Here is a 25,737-nt window from a genome sequence, read left to right on the forward strand (position 1 = left end):
CCCGATCAGAACAATGAGGAAGCACCCCAAGAAGAAAACCAGGAAATTGGTCAAGGCAAAAGTCCAGGCCCGAGTAAACAAACAGTTGTTCCTTCCAAGAAAACAGAAGAAATTAAAAGATTACGAAAAGAACAGCAAAGACTGCTTAATGTGATAGCATGACTTCGACAACAAATCAAGGTTTTGAAAATGGGGAAGAAAACAAAAAGGACCTCGGTGGTAAAGCATGCAACCATTCCAGCAAAACCCCTCGAGAAAAAGATTAGGATGACTCAAGTCCAACATGTCGTTCAAAACCAAAAGGAACAACATTCGGCTATCGCCCATGTCGAAGTTCAAACAGATAATATATCGGCCTGTGACAAAGAATTTCAGACAGAGGCATAGTGCTCTGAGGAAATTCGAACCATGAACATGAGACGATGCAATAAGGAGATTCAAGTAAACCTCCCACTTACAACTACTATGTGGGATAGTGACCTGAGGACAGTAACTCTATGAAAGGATTTGGTGCAAGCCCAGCAAACAGTAGAGAAACTTACAAAACAGACTGTCTCTCGAGAAAAGTATGAAAAATTACAACAGCAACTGAGGAACGTCAACTTATCCGAAAGCTAGGCCTTTGAAAGATGGCGAAAGGAAGAAGAAAGGATCAAAAAGGTAACTCATAGACTAGATGTAGTCATCAAACAAATGGATACCTTATGCTCTTTGTATACTAACACCCTAGCGTGTAGAGCACCTGCTAGGAACTATGCCTTGTTTTTAATGGAAAGATATTTACAATTGAAAATTAAAGCTGTCAAAGCAGGAGCCCCTATAGAAATAAACACTATTGACAATTTCATAAATTGTTGTAAGCACTATGGGGTGAAGGTTCAAAGATTATTATGTGAATTCTATCTGCACAACCTTGTGTTAGATCAAGAAACAGAGCAGAATCCCAGCCCTTTCGTTGGGGATATCCAACTGCAAGCATTCATTTCTTTTGGTGTTAATCAAATAAAATGGCTTAAAGCCTACAATGCCTTTCAAGGATAAGAAAATGGTTTAGACTTATGGGTGCGAGCCGAGCCTAGAGACCCATTACAGTTGTGGAATAAACATAGGAACCTAATAAGGACTCCGGGCGTGATTGAGCCATTAGGACCTATTCATACAGCAATCAATTGGCAAGGGATAGAATATTTATTTACCATCAAGGACCTTGCCATTGCAGCTGCCAAATTCCGATATCAGACTTCTAATCCGAACATCCAACTCAAGGAACCGTTTAACTATGAGAACTTTAATCTAGCTATTGATCGCTTGGGTCTCTATGGTGACCTTGTTTTGAGAGAAGGCCCATCTTGGTTAGGCTGTACGTTCCGCAGTCTGGTTATTTGGCACCCTGCACCAGGATACCAAGCCTTGTATGAAATGCCTGAGGGTCATACAAGACATCTTTTTGAACACCTAGCTAGGCATCATGGCTATAGACCACCTCATGAGATCCCGTCTCTAGCCTACTCCCTCACTGCCTTGCATGTAAACTACAATGTTTTCATGAGGGCATGAAAAAGGGTAAGCAGGAGGGTGTGTTGAGCACTGGAGAAGATATGTTATTATCGTTTATTTTGTCATTTTTTCTTTAAAACTCATAACCTCTCTACATCATGAACTAGGTAGATAATAAGAAATTATGATAAAATCTAGAGGATTTGTATGTAACACGAAATAACTAATAATTACCCTTTTCTTATGCAAGAAAAGGAGAAAACGGAAGATTTCCGTCCTAAAGGAAAAGACAAGACAAATTTAACTACTGTCCCTTTGACAGGGAACCGCATGCAAACAAGGCGATCCAAATTGGAGCGTATCAGTCAGGAAAGGGAAAAGGAGATACCAAATCAGCGCAAGAGAACAAGAGGATAACTGAGAATTAACAGTTTGGAAAATCCCTCGGGATCAAAGGATCCTGAGGGATCGCTATCTTAATGATTTTTTGTATTGTTGATATCTCCGCTCGGCTGTTATAAGAAGGGGCAGCACTGCTAGCCCGGGGAAAAAACTGTTGTTGTTTTTATGAAATTCTCCTTTGTATTTGAAACTTTGATCATCGACTCTCTCTTAAGAGCGGTCCACTGTAACTCTGTTTTGATGCTTTAATATAAATCTGGTTGTCATTTCATCTTTGATTCTGGAGTAGTCTCAAGCAGTGTGTCCCTAGAGGCTAAGGGCCCAACCTTAGTGGAACACTTGCTCCTGTACCATTATTTCCAATTCGTGTGTGGTTTGATTTTCTTTATTAGCTTTGTTCAGTAATCTGATGTGTCTTGTTGTTTTACCTAATGGTTCTGTCGTATTTTGTTTGTGCTCGACTAAGTAATGTTGTTCTCTGTAACAGGAATGTTGTGTTGTTCATTATGACTTTATAACGCATTGTTGTTCCTTTAACCATTGATATAACATTGTTGTTCCTTACAGATTTCCATTGTTGTTCGATTACAGAGTAACCATGTTGTACATTCATAAATCGGTATTATTGTATTTATCTATGGTTTACACTTAAACGCAATTGTTGTTCAATTGGGATTGTTGTTCCATTGTGAATCACAATTGCTACTCTTTATAACTGTGATTTATACTTGTTGTATCGAAGCCAGATTACTGTTCCTTTCAATATTAAGCGTGTCGTGTGTGATATTCGACCTGGTTTTTTGTACATTTATATTTGATTCAAGTTGTTGTTCTATATTTCATTTCTGTTTTCTGTCTGATTTATCTTTAGAGTAAGGATTGTTACTTAATTCCTGTAGGATATAATTATTGTTGCATTCATTTCCGTAGATTAAGATTTCGTTGTTCAATCATGTTCATAAGAATAGTTGTTGTTCCATTTCCTGTCATTTGAATTATCATTGCTTTGGTGTGAAGAACAATCTGAGACTGTAGTGAGCATTGACATATGTTTTCTAGCTCCCAGATTGATGATCCTTTCCTTGGTTGTCTTTGAATTACATCAGTTTACAGAGGGAAGAGTTACCATTACTGTACCCTTGACTGATAAATTGTTGTAGCTTTCTGAGTGCATGATTTGAGTTTTAAGTTTCTTTTCTATAAGTAGATCTTATTTCAAGCATCCGTTTACTCTTGTATTTAGAGCACTATACTGCGAGCATTACCCTGACAAATGACCGCCTCAAACTGAGTACACTCTTTGAGATAACAAATCGTTCCTGGATTGACAAGTTAATGTAGGGTAAATAGAGGTTAAAAAGACCCTTTTTACTGCTCGACAACCGGCATAGCTACCAAGACTCAGTAAATGGAAGAGAGAAACTGCCAGATTGGGAATGACTTTGGTCGGATCTGATGCAGGAGGAGATAAGAAGAAGCACCAGAGATGGTTCTTCATCCAAGGAGGATGAAGAAAATTGTGCCTTAGCGAGTAAGGCAAAGAAAGGGAAGGAGAAGGTTTCTCATCCCAAATCGAGTTCTTCCCATGGTGGGAAGAAGTTTAAAAATCAAAAGTGTGATGCTTTCATTTTCATGATGTGGGCCATTTTGCAACAAATTTTCCATTGAAGAAAGCCAAGATGGGATCCAAGGAAGGATCTGAAGGTGAGGCATTGGCCTCATAGTTCGAGTTGGATTCCACCCTCTTCGCATGCATGGTTTCATCCATGGTGGGATGTGGTTGGTCTCTTGACAGTGAAGCTTCATTCCACATGACCGACGATAAAAGTGTGTTCAGTGCCTTGGAGGAGAAAGATCTCTAGATACTCATAGCGATGGGTAATGATGAAAAGTATAGTGTCTCAGGAGTAGGCACAGTTTTTTTTCAAAGGGAGCATGGAGCTCAGATTACCTTGACTAATGTGAAGTATGTGCCAAGGCTGAAGAAAAACTTGGTACTGATCGCAATGCTAGAAGACAAAGGCTATGATGTAGTCTTAAGAGAAAGGTTTTCCTTAGACACGTGACCATGAGACAGGTGAAGCAGATTGGTTCACGAGTCAAGAACCTGTATGCTCTTGAGGTTCAATATGCATGCAAAGCCTTGAGGAGCAAGGCAACTTTTGGAGACTTTGTGGTTGAGAGTGAGAGTACATTACCTCTCAACATGCAGCACCAGAAGAAGTCTTGGACAATTGTGGAGGAGCTGCAATTGGTGAAGCAGCTTCAGGAGGTTGTGGAGTAGCCACAACTGGAGAAGTCGAGAGGAAACAGAGTGGAGGCATCCACTCATGCAGAGACCCCCAGTGGGGGGAAATTTCGAGCCAAGTGGGCAAAGGGAGCACATGCATCCATACCTCCAGGTAGGAGGTGGGGCGATGTGGAGTGACAATCCCAAGAAGGCTGGAATAGGGGCAAGATCTTTGAGGTACCCAACATCTTTGATTTGACCTTGCTACGGGAGCCCCGATGAGGAGTAGCAGGACTGGTTGAGTGGGTAGATACAGATGCGGATGGAGCGGCATAGAGAGCTACAGTGCAGGAATCCCAAGACAGTGCAGAGCTAGCAGGCTGCAACAATGCGAGAGGCATAGGAGTGTTGCACCAGTGCAGGATGGCACAAAGAGGTTTTCAATGGTGCGAGATTCATGGAGTGTTGTAGAACCTCAAAGGTCAGAGAGGGAGCACTTCAGTGGTATAGGGAGCTTCAGCATCAGAGGGTGTTTCTAGCCCAACAAAGAGGTTAGTTGAGAGTTTTTTTTTGTTGTTAGAGTTTCTAGAGCAATAACACTTGGGATAAGTGTTGCATGCAGAACATTCCAAAGGTTCAAGATCAAGTTTGAGTTGAATGTCTTTCTTGTTGAGAGGGAGTGTTGAAAATGGAAAAAAGAAATGCTAAAAATAGAAGTGCTAAAAATAGCACTACTATAAATTGCAGTTCGAGTACCAGTGTTGGACATAGCAACAAGGAATGAAAGATGGAAGTGCTAAAAATAGCATTGCTATAAATAGCATTTCAGAATGGATTCCAATTTTAGTTAGTCCCTGAACTAAAATTGAGAATTAAAATTCGAATTCGATCTTAGCAGTTGTTTGTAAAATAATTAATTAATTCATCTTGAGTTAATTAGTTATAGAAAATCAAACATGAAGTTTATGTGGGGACATGCAACAATTTTTCCATTGGTTGATGAATTTATCCATCAGTTAAAGAGATAAGGATGAGTTGTAATATTGAGTTGTAATTAGTTGGCTCAATTAACTGAGTCAAATCCAGTCGGATTAGTTCAAATAGTTTGTTGAACTAATTGTGAGTTCATTTAGTTAATGCATGCATGCATGTAACTACTGCACTTCAGATAACTGAATATTCTCTCATAAATAACTCATGCATGTCAATTCAGTCAGAGACCCAGTTGAGATTAGAGGAAGGGACAATGTACTATCATTTGGAGGATTTTTTCTATATAGGAAACTCATCCATGCAGAAGGAATTATCTCCTTCAGGTTTGTGCAGTTATTTCAAAGGTCAGAGTAGTGTGTGAGGGATTATTACACATAGGTGGCAGCTTGAGGACCAAGGAGAAACTGCTCAAGGAAATAGGAGGCTTGGAGGGCAGAGGAGAAGGTTTGTGAGAAGCCTTTGACTGTCTATGAGCAACAGAGGGATTGTACTGAGAGCTAGATATCTTGTGAGTTAAAGATTTGTGTAATCGGGACATATTTCCACTTGTATGATAATACAGAGATCGGGGTTTTCAGCTGAGGCTTTCCCCAGAGTATTCTTCTGTGTTTCATGTTTGATTTCTTTCTCATTCTCAGTTATATGTGTTCTATTTGATCTTGCTCAAAATCGATTAAGCTTTCGCAAGTTTGTTTGTAGAAGTAGATCAAGTATTTTGCTTTAGTATATTGCATTATCAGGTGATCTACAGTGGAATATTCTACAGAGGTCAATTGATCAGCAATTTAACAGCAAATGATGCAGTAGATCCAGTAAAGCAACAGGAGCAAGAAGCCAAAGAGTAAGATGAAGAGTTTATCGAAATCCATCAAAGAAAAAAATCATCAGAGCAAGTGAAGCAGGTTATCGCATATGCCCAAGGGTAAGTGTTATCGAAAGAACAAAGAGCAACAGCGATAACAGAGGAGTAAAGAAGAAAATTATCCGAAGAGCGGAAGAGTGAAGAGAAGTCACACGAGCAACAGCTATCAGAAGAGTGGGGGTAGGAAAGTATGGACTTCCTTGATCATAGCTGAAGTCCCACACTCAATCCTAGTCGTCGATCTCATAGTCAACCCTTAGATCACGATCAACTGTGGGGGTAAGGTCGTTTTTAATCCATGTGCCAGTCAAAGTCCTGAAAACCATCAATTGCGATAAGGTTGTGGACCTAACAGATTTATTAACAACTATTTAATGTAATATCTCATCTGCAGTATCACAAGTTTCAAAGGATGTTGAAACCTCTGATTGTGATAGACCTGTGGACCCAATGGATTCATTAAAAACAGTTCATTGAATATCACATCTACTCCATCGGAAGGCAGAGCATGTGCACACTTGTAAAACCTCCGATTTTTTATGAAATTGTGATTGCGGGATTAAAGGTGATGATGTGGCATGTGGGACCTCCATGTGGAGAAGAAGGACAGTTGACAACTCGTGAATGTGAATTAGCATAAGAAAGGAAGCCAAAGGTCGAGTGAACGATAGAAAAAAATCCGAAGGTCGAGTGAGCGCAGAGGAAGCCGAAGGGCCAGCGGAAGACAAAGGTAAAAACATTCAGTTGATTGGGTTAATCTTTAAAAAGGCTCAGACTTGTGATAAATTTAATGATGGAAGAAGTACATAACGCAATTTTTGAAGAACAGTTTTGTGAAAGGAAATAAAGTTTCATCTGTCATCGTTTGAAGGGAGCAGTAGACAACACCAGCATTGAAGTGATTGTGAGTTTGTTTCTTGGAAGTAGGATATCGCGACAATAAGAAGCAGTCACTCCTGAAATAGTTACCGCAACATAGATCTTAGAGACATTATTGGAGATCATGATGGCTATTTGAAATCATCATCAGGTAACTTTGCAGACTCTATGTGGGCAATATTAAGAATTGTGAAGACTCCTTCATATGAAGAAAGGTTGTCATTGATGTAGCAGTGAAGCTGTAGATTGACAGAACACAGTGAAGAAGATTTTGAAAGCAATGTAATACAATCAAACATTTCTTGACAAAGAAAAACTATAGGGTCGTAGCCCTTGGGTTTGGTGCCTCAGAATCAGAAGGATTGGTGTCCTTGGAGTTGGTGCTCCTAAACACAAGGTTGGTGCCTTGAGAAGATAGGGTTGGAGCCCTAGAGGTTGGAACCTCACAAATGACCAAGTTGGTGCTTGGCAACAAATTGGAGCCTTATATATATTGTACCTGATTTATTGTAAAGATTATATTAATAAAAGAATTTATTCCTATTGATCATTTTGTGTTCTAAATATAAATAATTTAACTGGTAAAAATAATAATTGAAAAGAAACATTGAGTCACCCCCCCCAGTATTTCCAACAATTGGTAGCGGAGCCAGCTTCTTCATATCAGCCTAACATCTAGAAGAAGGATTCTTAGTCACAATGAGAAATCAAGAAATGTTAGGAAGACCTCCTCTATTCGATGGCACAAATTTTGGTTTTTGGAAAAAAAAGAATGTCCTACTACTTAATGTCCCTTAGACCTAATGTTTGGCATTCAGTTTTAAATGAGTGCACAGCTCCTTCCACTCTTCCAACATATCAAGATGAAAGGAAAGCTTACATTGCAAATGCAAAAGCCTTAAATTCCATCGCTAGTGGAATCACTGATTCTGAATTTACAAAAGTCATGAATTGTGACTTGGCCAAAGAAGTATGGGATAAGCTAGTTAGCTTATGCAATGGGGACTCCAAAGTTAAGAAGACAAAGCTTCAAACTCATAAAAGGCAATTTGAAAGTATGAAAATGGATGATGAAGAAGATATTGCATCATACTTTCTTCGAGTAGTTGAAGTGGCCAACTCTTTTAAAGGATTGGAAAAAAACATTGAAGAAAGCATTATTGTTCAAAAGTTCTTAAGATCTCTCCCAGACAGATTTGACTCCAAAGTAAGTGCTATAGAAGAAATGAAGGACCTAGATACTCTTAAGATGGATGAACTTCATGGAATCCTAATTGCCTATGAGATGAGAAAAGGAAGCCCAAGTTCCAAAGATGCAGCATTCAAGGCCTCAAAATCAAAAAAGGGAAAAGAATGGAATACCAATAGTGATGACTCCGATGTTGAATCTGAATTGGCGCAATTTGTATGAAGACTAAAGAAAAGATCTAAGCTGAAAGGTAAGTACCCTCTTATTTGTTTCAAATGTGGAATAATAGGTCATTATGCTGCAAAATGTCCTCTTAAGCATGATAGTGATGGTGAGGAAAATTCTAAAAGGATGGTATACAAAAAGAAAGGGTTCAAAAAGAAGAATTTCTTCTCTAAGCAAGATGAGTCTGATGAAGGTTAATTTGTAGTCATAAAAAAGAAATCAACTAACCAATTCCCTCACCGCAAAGGAGGTAATGATGAATCAGATGGAGGAAATGACCATGCTGGAAGCCAAGAAGTATTATTCATGGCATTCACAAATGATGATGATTCAGGTCTAGAAGGAAATGTAGATAAATTGTTAATGAGTGCCATTGAAGAAAATGAGAAATTACTAAATAAAATCATCTCTCTCAAGGTAGAAAATGAGGAAACAAAAAGAAGGGAAGATCTCTTGAAAAATAAGCTAAAAGAAAAAGAAGAAATTTGTGAAGAACGTGAAGCCAAAATAGTATCTTTGAGGAAGGAATTGGAGCAAGTCAAAAAGGGTTGGGAAAGCTCTCAAATACTTGATATTATCCTAAATAATCAAAAACTTCAACATGACAAATCTGGGATAGGTTTTAAAGGAGAATCATCAAGTACTAAGAATAATGTGAAAAGCTATGCTAACATACTTTCCAACAACCCAAAAGAAGAAACATTATTTCAACAAAGTCCCATCTCAAATCCAAAGAATGAAGAGAGAGTAAATCCAAGGAAGAATGTTGATTCAAATCATGACTATTACAACAGGTACAAAACTATCTTTTTTGGGCATTGTTTTTATTGTAAAAATTTTGGTCATCAAGCTAAACATTGCATGGCCCGTAAGAATGAAACAACAAAATTGAAGGATCAAACAAACAAACCATATGGCCTCAAAGGGAAAGGACAAATCAAGACCTACAACTCTTTTGATCCCTTGGCCAAATTTGATCCAATTTGCTCATTATGTAATGATGATGGACATAATGAACAAAATTGCCCCCTCAAAAGAAGAAAAGAAAAAAATGAGAATCCCAACATGGATAAATGTGGCCTAGCTCTATGTGCTCACAGTGATGAAAATCATTGGTTTGTGGATAGTGGGTGCTCCAGACATATGACAAGGGACAAAAGGAAGTTTGTCTCATTGAACAAAAAGAAATGAAATGTATCCTTTGGAAGTGGATCTGCCAAATTTGTTGGAAAAGGAACTGTTACACTTATTAATGGAAAAGGAAAGGCTCAAAATGCTTTGCTAGTAAATGGGCTCAAACACAATCTCCTGAGTGTTAGCCAAATCTGTGATCAAGGACATAATGTTGTCTTTAGCACTAAATATTGTGAAATAAGAAACTCTTTCTCAAGGGAACTTGTGGCGAAAGGAATTAGAACATCAGATAACATCTACATTCTGAAACAAATTCAAGAAGATAAATGTTACTTAAGGTAAAAAGATGAAATTTGGTTGTGGCACAAGCGACTTGGACATACAAGTTTTGATAACTTAATCAATATTAGCAAGATTAATGCAGTATGAGACATCCCAAAGTTATTCAAGCCAAATCAAGGAGTATGTGGTCCATGTCAACATGGAAAGAAAACTATAACCAGCGACAAGGCCAAGGAGTTTTCTACATCAAAACCTTTGGAGATCATCCATGTTGATTTGTGTGGACCAAATAGAACTCTAACACTCCAAGGAGAAAGGTACTTTGCTTTATTTTTTGATGACCATACTAGAATGATGTGGGTATATTTCATAAAATATAAATCTGAAACATTTGAGTGTTTTAAGAATCTTAAAGCTCTTGTGGAAAATGAAAAGGATTCTAAGATTAAATGTCTTAGAACAGATAGAGGGGATAATTCACATCAAAATAATTTGATGAATTCTGTAAAGTACATGGAATCAAAAGAGAACCCTCTGTTGCCAAAACACCCAACCAAAATGGGGTAGTTGAAAGAAGAAATCGAACAGTTCAAGAAATGGCAAGAACAATGTTAATAGTAGCTGACTTGCAGCCAAAATATGGAGAGAAGTAGTTGGGACAATTGTTTATACCTTGAATTGAACTCAACTAAGACCAAATAATGAGAAGACTCCTTATGAATTATGGAAAGGAAGACCTGCTTCAGTAAAATACTTCAAGATTTTTGGAAGTAAGTGCTTCATAAAAATCAATGATGGGTCACCAGGAAAATTTGATTATCGGGTTGACGAAGGATATTCCTTGGATATTCTATAAGGAGCAAAGCCTACAAGTGCTACAATAATCGATTGCGGAAAATAGTGGAAAGCATTGATGTGAAGATTGATGAAGACCTTCCAGAAAAAGAAATTGAAGATCATGAAGTTGACCCTCTCATTGAAGAACTTGAAAAAGAGTAAAAAGATTAAGAAAAACACAAGGAAAAAGAACCATCTCAAACCCCTTCAAAGATGAATTTTCTCCAAAAACATCACCCAGAAGAGTAGATTATTGGAAATATAAATGAAGGGATACAAACCTAAAGAAGGATGACAAGTACACCAAAGAAAAATGATGTTTCTCTCCTATCTATGATAGAACCAGAAACATTTACTCAAACAAGTAAGGATCCTCATTGGGTAAAAGCCATGGAAGAAGAAATGTCTCAAATCGAGACGAATGAGACATGGGAGTTGGTACCTCGTCCAAAGGATAAAAATATAATTGGAACCAAGTGGGTGTTCAAAAACAAAATGAATGAAGATGGATAAATCATCAGAAATAAGGCAAGGCTTGTTTGTAAAGGTTATTCACAAATTGAAGTAATCGACTTTGAAGAAACCTTTGCACCAGTAGCTCGTGTGGAAGCTATAAGGATGTTCTTGGCATTTTATTGCTCAAACGGATTTAAAATCTATCAAATGGACGTAAAATCAGCATTTCTGAATGGGGAACTCAAGGAAGAAGTCTACATCGAACAACCAGAAGAGTTTAATCTAGCAGAAGGAAAAGACTTTGTTTGTAAGTTGAAAATGGCATTCTATGCATTGAAACAAGCTCCTAGAGCTTGGTACGCAAGATTAGATCACTATCTACAACAACAAGGCTTCAAGAAGGGGGTGGTAGGAAGTAATCTCTATATAAAGATGGATGAGGATAAGTTACTAGTCACTCTTGTCTATGTTAATGATCTGATTTTTTCTAGTAATAATGATGAGATGAGCCATGAGTTTGCTCAAAATATGTCAAAAGAGTTCGAGATGTCAATGGTAGGAGAGTTATCTTACTTCCTTGGACTACAAGTATCTCAAACCATGACAGGCATGTTCATATCTCAAGCAAAATATCTTAAAGACATGCTTAAAAGATATGGAATGGAAGACTGTGCACCCATGAGCACACCTATGACCACAGATTGCAAATTAAGAAAATATGATGACTCTCCTCCGGTAAATGCAACTCATCACAGGTCAATAATTGGAGCCCTTCTATACTTAACTAATATAAGACCTGACATTACGCAAGCAATAAGAATGGTGGGAAGATTTCAATCAGCTCCTAAACAATCCTATTTTTTGGCTGTAAAAGAAATTCTCAGATACTTGAAAGGAACTCCTAATTTTGGTCTTTGGTACCTGTTGATGCCTCGAAAATCGCTGCAACAATAATGGGGGGTAACCACCCGGTCCAGACCTTAAAGCAGCTCCTTTTCCGTTTGGTGTGGTGGCTCCAACTCGTTTAACTAGGTCCAGTTACCTTTTCCCTATCGCTATTAGTTTATGATGTATCTTTAACTACCAATAGACAGGGATACCAGATCACTTCTTCTTGCTAATTAGGCAAGAGAATGACCCTTAAACTAATTTGGGTTCAACCAAGCCACAATTAAAATTTTGCCTCTTTGAGAAGAGGACTTAAAAGAATGTAGAAATTAATCTAAATGCAAACTTATTCTATAATGCAAGCAATAGAAACTAATCTTAACCTTATCTCAATTAGGCAGATATAGATCTAACCCAACTAAGAGCAAGATAATTAAAGTATTGGGATTTAAATATGTCTTGTTTATAATGAATGTCAAGTTAATGAAGTAGTTCAATTAACTAACATTATGGATACCAAAACACATCCTATTGAGACCTCTTAACTAAAATAATAAACCAACAACATTCCAAGACGTAATTCACAAAAATGATATTGATCATCAAATCAGTAAATCCAATAATTAAACAATAATATGCAGAAATAGTTCACAACATATTACTATTTGATAAATTAGTTTTATAAAACGAATTTCTAAGTAAATAGTTACTCAGAAATCATAATTTAATCCATAAGAGCAGAGATATATAATAACAATATTGAGACAAATTACCCATATTGACAAAAGTGCACAAACATGAATAAAATGATGCATTCTTGTTATCATAAAAAAAAAACTGATATTTGAAACAGTAGTATTAAAAATACCAATTTATTGAATCCATTTCTCTGACCCTGGTCTCCAATAGCGCTTTACATTGCTTGAACTTCTTCCTTCAAAACTAGAGCTACAATAGTGCAAACTCTGCCCATCATACATAATTCAAGATACAAAGAAAAATCTTCAATAATCCCCAGATATGATATTTTCTCTACTCCCTCCTACAACTTTAAATTCTTATTACATAAGTGTTTTTAGAAATCCAAAATTGCAAAGGAGAGCAGCCGCTTATTACATTCTGCAATCTATTATTTATAATATTTCCAAAAGTATTTTGGGATGAGAGTTTGTTGAAGAAAAAATCTGCCCAATCTAATTTTATTTGCTCAAAAATTTCAATCTTTAATTGCTAGAGCATTCTCATTGATTGAGATCCTTTTCTCCATATCTCTTTTATTGTTTTTCTATAAAAAAAAAATATATCAAAAATGAATTAAGATGCAACAATAAAATCAAAATATCATTTCTGGCATTTAAAACAAATCCAATCAAATTCTATTTAAATAAATAAATGAAAATAAAATATAAGCTCTTTATTGATACTTGAGATAGTTTACTTGGCCAAGGATATCATTGACGAATGAATCAGCATCTAGAAGAGGCTTGGAAAAATGAAAATGCAGAAAATAAAACTCAGAAAAATGATTTTGTTTAAAAATTCGTAGCTTGATCTTCTGCCTGATTTTTGACCCAATAAATGACCAAATCTGTTAGTGAAAACTCCTCAGAAATATTCTCCTTGATTTTATTTTTCCAATGAGCCGTCTTGGGCCACATTTGGCCAAGCAAAACTCAATCTATGAGCTTCCAAAGTTGATAAGTCAAATATGGCATAATTTTGGAATTTTCTGTCGCTGAGCTAAAAATCAGAATTTTAATTATAAAAATTTAATCCTAAATTAGAATTCTAATTATCTAATAATTAATTCTAATTTATTATTAACTAAACTAATTATTTAATAAACTATTATTAATTAATATTAATTTACCTAATTAATATAATTAACTATTTATAAACTATTGTTGAATTGAGGCTTCTGTGATCCAAATCAAGTTTAAGAGAAATTTTTCAGCGTAAATCACAAAATAAATCATTTGTCAACGCGTTTCGAATCAACAAGTGTGGTTCATCGTCAAGACAAGTTGAAAAATCAGATCCATCTTTGCCTGTTAAATAGCATGAGCGGAGCCTCCAACGCCTAACAACAGTAACGGTTAAATTTGACTAGGGACCCAGGTCAAACAAACCAGTAAAAATAAGGGACCTTATTTTTACCTATAATTTATAAGAATAAAATAATTTTTAATTAAATTGGTGAATGAGTTGATAAATAGATAAAAGAGTTCACTATTTTATAGATAAATGGAAATTATAAATACTAGAATAGATCGTATGAATAAAACTATCTAAAGGAATAACTATCTAATTAAAACTATATAAATTATATGTATAAATATATATAATTTTTAAATGAGAGGTTAAGTAAGTTGAAAAAAATAAATAAATAAATAAAAATAAAAATAAATTAATTAATTAATTAAAAATAAATAAATAAAATAATAAAATATAATATATATATATATATATATATATATATATATATATATATAGTAATAATAATAAATATATATAAAAATAAATAAATAATAAACATTAGAATAAAATGATATTAAAAAAAATAATAAATAAATTAATATAATATATATATATATATATATATATATGGGGAAAATACTTAAAAAATAAATAAATATAAATATTATAAACAATTTAACTAATCAGAAAAAATTGTAAATATTCTAAAAATCTAAAAGATTAGGAAGAAAGCAACTAGGAAGAGAGAGCTGGGACCCAACACCTACTAATTTTCCAACCATCCTCTCTATTGAGATTACTTGGTCTTTTTTCAATCTCAAGAGCTTCTCTGAATTTCGAATGATGGAACTATGAAACTCTAGCAATGACACTAACCTCCTCAACACAAACATGATGATTTGTTTTTTCCGCATGCTCAGCGAAAGCGGAAGACTTTGATCTCCTATGCTTGAGGTCAGCTGCGTGTTCACTGATCTTTTGATTGATGGAGTGACCTGTCTCACCAATATAGGGGGTCCCACAGGAACAAGGGATAATATAGACCCCTTTCATATCTTTAGGGTCGATAGGGTCCTTTGCTGATCTGAGGGACATATGAATGGTGTTAAGGGGCCTAAAGGTTACAGGGACACTATGCATCTTAAGAATCCTTGCAATTTTATCAGTGGTCCCTTGAACAAATGGAAGATAGACACCTAGAATCCGCTCCTTCGACTCCCTTTTAACAAGAGAATTCTTGGCAGCTTTTAAGAAAGCCTTCTGACCCATGTATCTACTATAACCATTCTCAACGAAGACATCAAGGAGATGGGATTTTTCCTTCTCAAAACTCTTTTTATCTGAAATCCTTAAGGCCCGAGTAGCAAGGGTATTGAAAACACCCATCTTCTGAGTTGGGAAATAGTGGGAATTGGCATGAATATATTGCTCCGTATGCATTTTCTTTCAAAAAACTTGGTGGGAGGGAGAACCATCACTATTCTTAGAAATAAGAATATCCAGGAAATGGAGGCAACCATCAACTTCCTGCTCCTTAGTGAACTTAATGGCCGAGGATTGATTGTTGAGATGATCGAAGAAGAGATCTAATTCCTCTTGGCCGTGAGACCAGATAACATTGGTGTCATCCACATACCTTTTCAAAAGCTTAGGAAGGAGACGGGAAGAGTTTAGAGCCATGGACTCAAAATCTTCTATAAAAATATTCGCAACGACAAGGGATAGGGGTGAGCCCATGGCAACTCCACAGGTTTACTCAAAAAACTCTCCCTCAAAACAGAAAAAAGTAGAAGTGAGGCAAATCTCGACTAACCGAGCGGTGTAATACTAAATAATAATTAAATTTTAATTTAATTAAATTAATTAATACTAAATAATAATTAAATTTTATATATTAATTATTTATTTAATTTAAATTTAATATATTAAATTACTATTTTAATATTAACCTACCACTCCATACCTTTTAACTCATTCGATTGAGTTTGAAACTAAAACTCAACGTAAAGCTTATAACGAGACTTGGTTTATATCCCTTTGACTTTTTGTTTTTTTTATAATCGGGCACTGAGGAAATGAGGGCTATCGGGGTTTTAAGAAATGCATCCTTAGGAAAGTCCCAATCCGATCTTAAGTTTTATTTTATATTTATTATTTTTATATATTAAATTTTAATTTTAATTAAATTAATTATATTTGATATTTAATTAACTTAAGATATATTTTGGTTTTATTTTATTTTTATGAGGTTTTTAATTTAGTTATGTTATTATCTAAACTACAATCACTAAAATAAACTACAACCACTTTGACATTTTGATTTTTTTAGATTAGTAGTTTGTTTGAAATATTGGAGTGAATTACTAAAACCTCATTGCTTCATGATTTGGTTGTATAAAAAAAACGAAAAAACGTTAGTGATAACTAACTAGGGGTTAACCTTTAAAACAAATTCATTATTGAGCTAATTTAATTACAAAAATGGAATGTTGTCCACATGGGGTAGCTCAAGCGGCAAGGGCCGTGGAAATGAAGTCTCACCGAACCGGAAGTCTTGGGTTCAAATCTTGGGCTACCCCTCCCCCGTAGAAGGGTACATAATGGACATGTAAATCAGAGAGTCCCACCCCAGCTTATTAAAAAAAAAAAAATTACAAAAATAGAATGTTGTACATTTTATGCGTTTTTTAACCCAGACGACATAAATTATTAGACTTCAAAAGAGTGTCGCTTAAAAATCAGTTGACCAAATGAGGCGAAACAAGTGTCAATGAGAAGTTTATAAAAAATCGATTTTAACAAAGCAATCAAAACCAGAATCCAAAGAAAATGAAAAATTAACAAAAGCATAGGATAATCAACTAAATAAAAATCTTAAAAGGTGTTTAGCCAAAAATTTTATAAAAAGGGTCCCCATTTTTTGAAGTGAACAAATCGATAATGGGGGGGTTGTGTTTTTACCACAACAATAGCAACACACGAGAGAAAAACCAGTTATCTCTGTTTGACATGAATGAGATTTTCCTAAAATTAAAGTAAAAATAATTAAAGAAGAGAAAATTATTTTTGGATTGCTTGACTAAGTTCATTAGTTTGAATAAAAGCAAGAATCATCTAACTGTAATTTTTCTCAAAATTTTCATAAATTAAAATATTTCAAAACTCTGTATCAGTCCTTAATTAGTTGTAGAAATAAAGCAATGGTCACTTTACAGCTTAGCTTTTAAAATATACTCATTTGTCATAGGTAGAGCCACTACTGCCAGCAAACATCTATAGTCTCGACAGGGTTACCTTTTAATCATGAATGATTCAGAATCTCATCTCTTTAAGAATTATTGATCTAGAGATAAATCTATTTATATATGTTTATTTTTATTTTATTTTATTTTTTTACTTTTTTTTAGTTCTTAAAAGCCATTGTCCTGGTTTGGTAGCCAGATAGTTGACAATGCCATTCACTGGTTATAATTGGACTGAACAAGCTGGCTCGTGATGAGACCCCTTGTCTTATAATTGTTTGCAATCATAAGCCATTACCCTGGTTTGTTTAGCAGTGTTGGTAATGTCAGCCTATTTTTCCCCTATGATCATGGTAAGTAGACTCATAATGAGACCTCTTATCTTTTAAGTTTTAAATATATTTTTGGATTACACTCTAGAAAAATAAGACTCCTTGGGACAGGGAGAATCATTGACTCTTTAAGAGTTAAGAATGACAATTTCAGAGTTGAAGGTGCTTTGCTATAAAGTCTCTTTACTTGATTATAAAAAACTTTTCTTGACTAAAAACAAAACTTTGAAAGATCTTAATAAAATATTGAAATCTCAAAATGATTACAATTTTGATGGAAAAAGAAATTTTTCAAATTTTATGATACTTTGTCAACTTCTCTTGTTTTGTAATCTCTTCCTTAAGTATGTCTACCTTTATAATAAGAAAAACAAATTTGATTAAGAGATTTAAAAAAAAAAAAAAAAGCTAATAGGTGACTATTAACAATTTTTCCCTATGTATACCGACCATTGTTAGGTAACAAGAAGATCTTCCATATAAATCATGGCAAAGTCACCAAAATCAAAACTGAAAACCAAAATAAAAGAATTCTTAAGCCAAAGTGAAAAAAGAAATTAGCAAACAAAAATAAAAATGAAGAAAATTTAAAAGTGGAAAGGAAAATCCAAGTTTTGAAATACAAACTCTAACAAGAATGATTATACCAATGTCTCAACAACATGAAGTAAAAGAAAATAATCATGCAATCATTCCTTCTTATGTTGACATTCAGAGATATTATACCTTGCAGAGTTGTAAATGTTTCAGACTTTAGATAGCAGTGATGATAAAATTCAGCCACAATGAAAACTTTCTATCTGATGTCAATCTCTTTGTTGCAAAGTATCATCTTAATCATTTTCTAATAAAATGAATGTTTTAAATAAACAAACTAAAGGTTCAAAAACTTCCTAGTGTAGTTGTTTCAACAAAGATTATTGTTGCTTATTCAAATAAAGCCAAGAGAAGAGTATAGGACTTCGAAAATATGATCCGGCAGAGTATTGAAAGCTTCAAATGGAGAACTGCAAAATAGATTTTTTATATCAACATACTTTAAAAACAAAACTAAAATAATGAAATGGAAATTAATGAAAGTGGGTACATGGATCTTACCATTAGATAATTGCATTTGATCTTACTTGAAAGGTATCAATTTCTCCAATACTAACTAACTTTTTCTTTTAGTTAACATTAAAACATGAAGAAGGAAAACTAACCTAAATCCTATAACCCAAAATTATTATTTATTTCATTTAAACTAAAGCAAGCAGTAAAATGTAAAAATGGGATAATTAGTGTTCAAGGGAAAACAAATGCATCAGAAATGAGAATGAGAATTTGCAGTGATAACTGTTTCTCAAAATATTATAAGTTTCATATAAACTCCATGATTTTATAAATTGTCCAGAATCAAGACCAAATCCAAGCTAATAAAATTTAAATATGAAGATAGAGAGGTATTGAATTCCATATTTAATTATGGAATTATATATTTGAAACTGAAATGTATGAGAAATCGAAATGATTTGAATATGCTGCAAATTTGTCATCAACTATTTTCTTACTATAGTGGTTACCCAAGCTCGCTTTTAAAATAACACATCACCGTATCAGATGATTCGCATCACATGTTTCATCACCATGCTTCAAGTTTAATCTACAAGACTTCACCTTTGTTGCTATGCCATATATCGATTAAATGTTAATGGCTTAGAGGCATGCATTGGAAGCTATCGCATCGGAGGTTGCAATGGCAAATTGTCGATATGAAAACATGCGATGAGAAGATGTGTGATGAGATGGAGCGATCGCATCATTGAAGAAATATTATATCGGGGATTGGGGAATATTTACATTGTGCTTTCCACATTGCACAACGTACATTGCAGATTCGGAATTGTGATATGAGCATAAATAGAAATGTGATGAAGCGATTGCGATATCGGCGATGCGATGGATGACATGGCTAATCGATGATCGGTGATCTTAAAAACATGAGGTAATAATTCTTGATACACCGATATGCGATGAAGAGTGGACCCAATAACCCTATGATGAAAATTTAATAACATATCAGATTCGGGACATCGGCCCTTTTAAAGTTATGCTCCTACCATTATTGCGATTGAGCAGACGCGATATTTTTTATGAATTTGATTTGAATTTCATATCGGGTCCAGAATTATGTGATCGTTACAATATTGGTAAAGTCAATTATCGAAGATTGGCGATTCACGATAATGGAAGTATACTTTAACTGCAAACCTCTGAAATGCGAAATGCAATATGGCATGAGTGAGGTAATACATCGAATATCTTTTATGAATAATTTGTTATCAAAAATGCTAAGAGCTACTTCTGATGAAATCTTATGATACAAATGGTTGTGATATGGATGATGTGATATCGGAATGAAATGATTGACGAAGATGAGCGAGATGAGAATATTGCAAATATTTTCACTGAAGTATCAGCAATATGAAAATCAAGTTGAATCCTATGATATTGCTTGAAATTTCAATTGGGTTTTCTAATGGTTGAAAGCAAAGTTAAAAATGCTCAAATTCTAATGAATCACAAATAAAATTTCTCTGAACATGTTGCAAATTTGAAATGGGTTTGTTGCTTACTTCAAGTTTTGAAAACAAATGAAAACCTGCAAATAAAACAAAACAAAAATAAAAAATAAACTAAGGAAAATAGAAACTAATAATAAATGAGAATGAACATGTGAATGCATACTTGGAAGGAAATTCTCTGTAGTTTTAGCCTCATGAATCTTCAAATTCTTCTTTCGATTTATCAAATTTTTTCCTTTGTTCAAAATCATCTCATTATTTATTCTAAATCAGAGTGACCAATCAGCCTAAATAAAATCTGCTTATTCATGTTGAGGAAATATAAAATTTACCAAAAATAAATATAAAAATAGTCTTCTCTTTTGAATTGAAACAACAATTTATTACCTCTGCTTATTCCGAATAACATGAGAAGAATCTGTATTGTTATAGTGACTGTTCAATAATGCCTTTAGTAAAAGAATATGATGAGTATTGCAGCATCAGATAACAAATTAAAGATCTAAATGGGATAAAGCCACTAATTGTGGAAGAATATCAACACAGATTTAAATGTGTGCTAGGTGCATACTCAATTAAATTATGTTAATACATTATTCGAAATAGGCAGAGATGTATTCATGGATAGAGGTATTGCTGCAAGAATTTTTAAAAAGGAAAACAAGAATTAAAACTTTCTGATAGGAAGAAAATGTTTCACTGAACATGTATGAAAAGGGTTGATTACTTTGTTTTATTTTTTAATCTGCAAAACTGTTGAAATAAAAAGAAACAAACTAAATTAATTCTACTGCTATTCTAACCATATACATGAAAATGGTTAGGTATAGTCATATTTCTAGTGTAGCCATTTTCTCATTTTAATTGCTGCATGTATGTACAATTCAAATGTTAGTAATAAAAATACAAATCTAACTAAACTAAGGAAGATAAATTTGTAAATAGAATTTACAGTTATCGTTAGCAACTTAATTAAAATCTTCTTCTCTTAACATTTCCTTTCCAATTGAATATCAATTAGATCATAGAAATCTAGATGGATTTCTATTAATGATTGGGAAAGGTTCAAAAGAGGAGATAACAGACCAGATTGTGGATATGAACTTTTACATTGAAATGCTAGGAAAAAATTGTTAGTGTTATGTAAATGTTATATTATTGACAATCTTCCATGAAGGAAAAAATTCTAAATAATTTTCAAATAAACTAATAAAAACTGGATGGAAATATTTCAAATAAAATGGAAAATTATTAATTAAATTGGATTGTTGGCCAGATTGTAAAAATACATTCTCTTGTTGACATTGCCTTTGAAAAGATAAAAGCTTTTGATGAAACATTAGCATTGATTGAAATTGAAATATTAATAGCTTTTGATATTCATGGTTATAATATGAAACTTCAATTTCCCAATAGGGCAATGCATCAATTGAGTGTTTGATAGCAAAGTGCTCAATATGCGAGCATAAAATATCAAAAATTTGAAAAATAAAATCAGAAAATAAATCTAAATTTAAACAAAATAAGTGCGGAAACAAAAATAAAATGAAATCACTATTTGTACAACTAATGTTACAGCACAATTGGAATTGTTTTGAAATAATTTCTTTTTCACAAGGATTGGCTAGAATTATGAAATTTGAGTAATTGCCAATTCCAACTTGTGAATTAGAAAACGAATTATGATTATGAGTAGGAATGAAAGCTTGATCATGATATGAATCATAAATTGATATGTTTTCTTGAATAGTGAAATCTTGAAGATAATTTGTTGCTTTATAATGAGGATTAGTTGGAATAATTTCTAAATTGAAATGTCCATCATTCTCAGATGTTATTTGAATCTTTTCATTAGGATTCTCTTGAGAAAAATAGAAATAAACATCCTCAATGTCAAAGTAATTATCATAAATGACTTCACAAGATTCTCTAAAATTCCCTTCAATCTCATCCAATATATCCAAACAAGGAGGAACAAGAATTTCATGTTCATTAATGGCAAAAAAATGATCAATTATTGTTTTTCTATCTTGATAAAAATTTATTGGTAATTCATTTAAATCATCCTCTTTAATTTCTGAAATATCATTAATACCAAGAGGGAAAAAATTACCATCATTAAAAATATCAGGATAAAGGGAAAAATATGAATCTAAAATAATGCAATTAAAAATGTCTCGGTTTGATAACTCTTGTGCATTATGTTCATTGTAAATTTTAGATTGCAGATCATTCCTTTGTGTACTCATGTTTTTTTGAAGAAAATTGCTTTGCTGCTCTGATTTCGGCATTTGCTCACCATAGAAAAATTCAAAAATTTGTACAGCAGTTTGCATGTTATTATTTACTTTGATTGCTGCTTGCACTTGCTGATTTGCAATCTGATTTTCTTAATTTAATGCAGAGTAACTTTCAGATTATAATGCAGCTCTTTCTCCAAAAATTGTTGTTGTTTTCTTCTTACATTTAATTAGAAATATTTTCCAAGCTTTGTGAAACCACTTCATCACAATTTATTTGGACATCCATATTGGAATTCTCATTTATGTTGTAAAGGGATGAAACAAAACTTAAACTAATTTCATATGAATTGGGAATGGGAAGAAGAGAACAAATATGTTCAAACCAATCTAGTGATTCTTCTTTCGTAGGTTTATCTTCGACTTTAAATTTTAAACAACTTAAATGAAATCGAATATTAAAATCTATAACAGACTCATTTTCAAACCTTTGTAGATATTCAATTTTATTACATACCTGTTCATAAATGGCCGACAAATTTACAAATGAAAATTGTAACAAATTGATCCCAGCTATGGATTGAGGCAACCGGAAGAGTTCTACACCAGTTTCTGGCTTTTGCAAAAATGTGAGAGTAAAAATTTTGCATAAAATGCCTTCATCAATTCCTTGAAAATCATAATTTGAAACATTTTGAATAAATTGAAAGACATGATTAAAAGCAGAAGAATTTTTCTTACCATTGAACTTTACCTGAGACAAGAGTCTTACCACTTCGGGTGGAGTATTGGAAGATGCACGTCCATGGATGCAACTCCAAATTAAAAGTTTAAGAGGAGCCATCGTGATAAAATAAAATGTTAAAATTGAAATGACTCCAAAAGACAAGTTTCAGGCCCTCCTTCTAGCGCCAAAAATGTTGATGCCTCAAAAATCGCTGCAACAACAATGAGGGATAACCACCCGGTCCGAACCTTAAAGCAGCTCATTTTACATTTGGTGTGGTGGCTCTGACTGGTTTAACTAGGTCCAATTACCTTCTCCCTATCACTATTGGTTTATTATGTATCTTTAACTTCCAATAGACATGGATATCAAATCAGTTCTTCTTGTTGATCAGGCAAGAGAATGACCTTTAAACTGATTTGGGTTCAGCCAATCCACAACTAAAATTTTCCCTCTTTGAGAAGGGGACTTAAAAGAATGTAGAAATTACTTTAAATGCAAACTTATTCTATAGTGCAAGCAACAGAAACTAATCTTAATTCTATCTCAATTAGACAGATATAAATCTAACCCAACTAAGAGCAAGATAATTAAAGATTGGAATTTAAATATGTCTTGTTTATAATGAATGTCAAGTTAATGAAATAGTTCAATTAACTAACATTATGGATACCAAAACACATCATATTGAGACCTCTTAACTAAAATAATAAACCAACAACATTCCAAGAAGTAATTCACAAAAAGGATATTGATTATCAAATCAATAAATCCAATAATTAAATAATAATATGCAGAAATAGTTCACAACACATTACTATTTAATAAATTAGTTTTATAAGACAGATTTCTGAGTAAATAGTTACTCAAAAATCATAATTTAATCCATAAGAGCAGAGATACATAATAACAATATTGAGACAAATTACCCATATTGACAAAGTGCACAAACATGAATAAAATGACGCATTCTTGTTATCATAAAAATGAAACTGATATTTGAAACAATAGTATTAGAAATACCAATTTATTAAATCCATTTCTCTGACCCTAGTCTCCAACAGTCATTTACATTGCTTGAACCTCTGTCTTCAAAACTAGAGCTACAATAGTGCAAACTCTGCCCATCATACATAATTCAAGATACAAAGAAAAATCCTCAATAATCCCCAGATCTGAGATTTTCTCTACTCTCTCCTACAACTTTAAATTCTTATTACATAAGTGTTTTTAAAAGTCCAAAATTGCAGAGGATAGCAGCATCTTATTACATTCTGCGATCTATTATTTATAATATTTCCAAAAGTATTTTGAGAGGAGAGTTTGTTGAAGAAAAAATCTGTCCAATCCAATTTTATTTGCCCAAAAATTCCAATCTTTAATTGCTAGAGCATTCTCATTGATTGAGATCTTTTTCTCCATATCTCTTCTACTGTTTTCCTGTAAAAAGAAATCAAAAATGAATTAAGATGCAACAATAAAATCAAAATATCATTTCTGGCATTTAAAACAAATCCAATCAAATTCTATTTAAATAAATAATTGAAAATAAAATATAAGCACTCTATTGATGCTTGAGATAGTTTAATTGGCCAAAGATATCATTGACGAATGAATCTGTATCTAGAAGAGACATGGACAAATGAAAATGCAGGAAATAAAACTTAGAAAATTGATTTTGTTTAAAAATTCGTAGTTTGATCTTCTACCTGATTTTTGACCCAATAAATGACCAAATTTTTTATTGAAACCTTCTCATAAATGTTCTCCTTGATTTTATCTTTCCAATGAGCCGTCTTGGGCCTCATTTGGCCAAGTAAAACTCAATCTATAAGCTTCCAAAGTTGATAAGTCAAATCCGATATAATTTTGAAATTTTCTGTTATTGTGCTAAAAAATCAGAGTTTTAATTAAAAATTTAATCCTAAATTAAAATTCTAATTAACTAATAATTAATTCTAATTTATTATTAACTAAACTAATTATTTAATAAACTATTATTAATTAATCTTAATCTACTTAATTAATATAATTAACTATTTATAAACTAATTAATACTAAATAATAATTAAATTTTAATTTAATTAAATTAATTAAATTTTATATATTTATTTATTTATTTAATTTAAAATTTAATATATTAAATTACTATTTTAATATTAACCTACCACTTCATACCTTTTAACTCATTCGAATGAGTTTGAAACTAAAACTCAACATAAAGCTTATAACGAGACTTGGTTTATATCCCTTTACTTTTTGTTTTTTTATAATTGGTGATCGGGAAAATGAGAGCTATTGGGGTTTTAAGAAATGCATCTTTAAGAAAGTCCCGATGCGATCCTCCGATCGCGAAATAAGTTTTATTTTATATTTATTATTTTTATATATTAAATTTTAATTTTAATTAAATTAATTATATTTGATATTTAATTAATTTAAGATATATTTTGGTTTTATTTTATTTTTATAGGGTTTTTAATTTAGTTATGTTATTATCTAAACTACAGCCACTTCGACATTTTGATTTTTCGAAATTAGTAGTTTGTTTGAAATATTGGAGTGAATTACTAAAACCTCATTGCTTCATGATTTGGTTGTATAAAAAAAGGAAAAAATGTTAGCAATAACTAACTAGGGGTTAACCTTTAAAACAAATTCATTATTGAGTTAATTTAATTACAAAAATAGAATATTGTACATTTTATGCATTTTTTAACCCATACGACATAAATGATTAGACTTCAAAGAAGTGTCGCTTACAAACCAGTTGACCAAATG

Source organism: Pinus tabuliformis, chromosome X (genome assembly GCF_031772625.1).
Source record: "Pinus tabuliformis cultivar Carrire ecotype Pingquan chromosome X, CPIR1, whole genome shotgun sequence".
NCBI classification, from domain to species: domain Eukaryota; kingdom Viridiplantae; phylum Streptophyta; class Pinopsida; order Pinales; family Pinaceae; genus Pinus; species Pinus tabuliformis.